Consider the following 4,899-nt stretch of genomic DNA (forward strand, 5'->3'; position numbering starts at 1 on the left):
GGAGAGGGTGGGAGGGGGAGAGAGAGAGAGAGAGAGAGAGAGAGAGAGAGAGAGGGGTATGTGGAGGTGGGTCCCTCTATAGGATTTTGAATTTAAGGGATGCAGGTTCTCATTTGCAACAAATGTCTATGAAAATCTAATATAATAAGGAGAATGGCTCCCCCTATTGTCAATAATGAACACATGCTACCTGACTTTTTTTTTTTTAACTAACATCGTGTTCAGGGGCATCATGCACCCCTAAAAATCTGTGTGGACACAAAGTATGTGAGGAAGGCTGTTTCTCACGCCTGAAAAAGCATTTTCCTGCAGTCTAGAGCCCTAATCATTATGCTTAATTCTATGTAAAAAAAAAACATGTACACTGCTCAAAAAAATAAAGGGAACACTAAAATAACACATCCTAGATCTGAATGAAATGTTCTTATTAAATACTTTTTTCTTTACATAGTTGAATGTGCTGACAACAAAATCACACAAAAATTATCAATGGAAATCAAATTTATCAACCCATGGAGGTCTGGATTTTTCCAGTGACACTCAAAATTAAAGTGGAAAACTACAGGCTGATCCAACTTTGATGTAATGTCCTAAAAGCAAAACACTATGAGGCTCTGTAGTGTGTGTGGCCTCCACGTGCCTGTATGACCACCCTACAACGCCTGGGCATGCTCCTGATGAGGTGGCGGATGGTCTCCTGAGGGATCTCCTCCCAGACCTGGACTAAAGCATCCGCCAACTCCTGGACAGTCTGTGGTGCAACGTGGCGTTGGTGGATGGAGCTGATGTCCCTGATGTGCTCAATTGGATTCAGGTCTGGGGAACGGGCGGGCCAGTCCATAGCATCAATGCCTTCCTCTTGCAGGAACTGCTGACACACTCAAGCCACATGAGGTGTAGCATTGTCTTGCATTAGGAGGAACCCAGGGCCTACCGCACCAGCATATGGTCTCACAAGGGGTCTGAGGATCTCATCTCGGTACCTAATGGCAGTCAGGCTACCTCTGGCAAGCACATGGAGGGCTGTGCGGCCCCCCAAAGAAATGCCACCCAACACCATGACTGACCCACCGCCAAACCGGTCATGCTGGAGGATGTTGCAGGCAGCAGAACGTTCTCCACGGCGTCTCCAGACTGTCACGTCTGTCACGTGCTCAGTGTGAACCTGCTTTCAACTGTGAAGAGCACAGGGCGCCAGTGGCGAATTTGCCAATCTTGGTGTTCTCTGGCAAATGCCAAACCTCCCACCTGTGGACGTCGGGCCCTCATACCAACCTCATGGAGTCTGTTTCTGACCGTTTGAGCAGACACATGCACATTTGTGGCCTGCTGGAGGTCATTTTGCAGGGCTCTGGCAGTGCTCCTCCTGCTCCTCCTTGCACAAAGGCGGAGGTAGCGGTCCTGCTGCTGGGTTGTTGCCCTCCTACGGCTTCCTCCACGTCTCCTGATGTACTGGCCTGTCTCCTGGTAGCGCCTCCATGCTCTGGACACTACGCTGACAGACACAGCAAACATTCTTGCCACAGCTCACATTGATGTGCCATCCTGGATGAGCTGCACTACCTGAGCCAATTGTGTGGGTTGTAGACTCCGTCTCATGCTACCACTAGAGTGAAAGCACCGCCAGCATTCAAAAGTGACCAAAACATCAGCCAGGAAGCATAGGAACTGAGAAGTGGTCTGTGGTTACCACCTGCAGAACCACTCCTTTATTGGGGGTGTCTTGCTAATTGCCTATAATTTCCACCTGTTGTCTATTCCATTTGTACAACAGCATGTGACATTTAATGTCAATCAGTGTTTCTTCCTAAGTGGACAGTTTGATTTCACAGAAGTGTGATTGACTTGGAGTTACATTGTGTTGTTTAAGTGTTCCCTTTATTTTTTTGAGCAGTGTATATTTTTCTGTATATCTAAGCATAACTCCTGAGCTGTCTGTATCCTCCTTACTGGTGGTGATTTTTTTTTAAAGAAACTAAATATGCTTTTCTGCATCTCTGATAAAATCTGCATAAAAGATTGAGTCTTATTCAGTACATTCAGTAATTGCTTGCTTTTCTAAAGTCTACCAAACTTGCCAGCAGGCTTGCCAGCTAAGATAGTTAGACAAGCTAGTTACTCTAACTCGATTGATAGCCTGAAATGGCTTCTTGGTAGCTGGTTATGAGGTTGAGAGATTGAGAGATTTTGGACTTATCTGGGCTAGATGAAGCCATCTTCATAAAATTGCTAGGTGGCTGGCAGTATTACAGAGAAACAACAACAACGAAATAAACAAAAACACATTTGTATAAATGTTTTTATTGAAATTTTTTAAAACAGGACAAATCTGAGGGGGCACGTGCCCCTGTGCCCTCTATGGGCATGACGCCTCTGTTTCAATAAATAAATAAAGCATTTGATGAACAACATTGACGATCTGGAGTGAGATAAGTGGACATGGCAAAGTAGCCTATGGGCCTAAATGGTGAGAACTCACCATCATTTGAGGACTGTCTCTCTTGGAAATAAAAGTCAAACCACAAAGTAAAAACAACAACAGGCTAGTGTTTTGCTGTACTCATATTTTGGAAATATGGAAGATATGCTAGCAAGTTCAAAAGGAGAAATAGGCTAAATACTTCTGAAAACGTGTGCTCTACACATGCAGTAAACTGGAGGTAAACTCACCAGTATCATGGAAATACTAACTTACCTAGCTATATTTACTGAAGATGTTGACGAAGGGAAATTAAAACAATGTCATTATTAGGTTTTCTGAATCAATTTACCTCAACATCCGTAAGCTCCCAAGCTCAATTTTGCAGCAGAAACGTCTGTGGGATCAATCTAAAAGTGCTTTGTGCTTTTGCTGTTTGACTTAGTAGGCTCATCATGGCAGGAATTCTGACAGTTAAGCTTAGAAGAAGTTGATGAGAAGATTTCAAAATGTAGGTCAAGATTTTCCTATGTCCTATGGACTTACTCATTTTTCCTCTTGCCAATTTAAGATGGATCTCCATCTATGGCTGCCTTTACACAGGCAGCCCGAATTCTGATCTTTTGACACTAATTGGTCTTTTGACCAATCAGATCACATATTTTGCCAGTAATTGGGCAAAATATCAGAATTGGGCTTCCTGTGTAAATATAGCCTATGCTACCTTTATTTGCCATATTATCCCAGCTGAGCTTAGTCATATGCTATGGACTGTGATTGTGTAGGCTAACTAACATATGGTTGGACTCCAGACATAAAAGCTGTGACAAGGGGGTAAATGCCCATAGAGAAAGATAGAGGTCTCTAGTGGCCAAAAGGGCATTTTAGCATGGGCACCGCCATTGAGGGCTTCCACCATCTTAAAGTAGTTAAAGTAGTCAACTGGGTGGGGATTCCTATGGGTTGTAGCCACAATGGCTCTGCCCATGCTGTCACAGATGCTATAATGGCACCCATATAAAGATGAGTCCTCTATCTATCTCTATGTTAAATACCTACTAAGACAGCTAGGCTTACAAATATAAAACCTAATTAACACCTTATTCCTGACCTCTCTACTTCACAGCTTGTCTGAGAATTCTTTGAGCACTCCAAAGCACCAGCTGTGGAATCTTATCATGCCTCTGGAATAGAACATCCTCATGTTGTGCAGTGCTTTATTCATAGCACATGTTCATATACAGGACAATAGGGGGGAAACACACAAGTGTCAGCCTTTCATACCTTAAGTGCCACTCTCGTAGATCATGTGTGGAGAGGGATGGTCATGGAAGCTGGTGTCAGTGTTGGATAATGACAGCTTTATTGGTGCGTATCTGAATGGCTGCCACCCTCCGGATCTCTTCAGCTGCTGATAGGAAACTTCTATAAAAGTGCCTCCAGGTGCCATAAGAAAGCCTAATGTCAGATTGTCGGCTGGAGAGAAAGAAACATGAATATTGGTCTGCAATGCAAGTAATTCCTTGACTAATACTGAATTAATTTACTGCATAATGGTATGTAATAAAAGCAATCAATGACAACTTCAGTACACTACATAAAGCTATGACACGAATGCTGTGTTTCAACAGCCACTCTAAAAACCCAAATCTGACTTTCCTTCTACATCCAATCGTTTTTATTTTGTTTACTCAGTTTTACGTGACCCACATCCGATTTGCACGTTCAAACTGATGTAGCCTCTTAAGGATCCCGGATAGCACACAGATGCAATGCTCATTTCCTGTCACTGTTCCTTTACATTTTTGGGGTGGTTGTCATGATAATGGCAGGTCATGTGCAAAAAATAACACTTCAGATCAAAATAATCTGAGCCTCCAGACAGAGGTCGCATATGGAGGATATGGTTTGTATCAGGATTGAGATCCACATATAGAGGTGGTATAAATTGGAAGTCAAAAGATCAGATTCCATGGCTGCGTTTACACAGGCAGACCAATTCTGATATTTTTCCACTAATTGTTTTTTAAAAAAAAAAGCTTTTTTGACCAGATCAGCTTTTTTGCAAATAATTGACACAATTGGGCTGCCTGTGTAAACACAGGCATGAAATCTGCCTCGTTTACACAACACAACAAATTCTTATGTATGGGCATATCCGATTCATATCTGACCTTTTCCCGATTGTGTAAACATCAGCAAAAACATGGAATCTGTTCAGATTCTTACCACATTCGTATGTGATTCTCAATTCATATACAATTTCTATGCTGACAAGACAATCACCCAAAAATGTAAAGGAACTGTGGCAGTAAATGAGCATTGCGTCTGCGGGCTATTTCAGAGGCTACATCAGTGAAAACGAGCAAATATGATATGGGTCACATGTAAAACAGACAAGAAGATTGGCTATGGGGACAGCTGTGTAATGGGGACAGCTGTGTAAACACAGGCTAACAAAATGATTCTCAACACTTGTA

The sequence above is a fragment of the Oncorhynchus kisutch genome, linkage group LG1 (genome assembly GCF_002021735.2).
Source record: "Oncorhynchus kisutch isolate 150728-3 linkage group LG1, Okis_V2, whole genome shotgun sequence".
In the NCBI taxonomy this organism is placed as follows: Eukaryota; Metazoa; Chordata; class Actinopteri; order Salmoniformes; family Salmonidae; genus Oncorhynchus; species Oncorhynchus kisutch.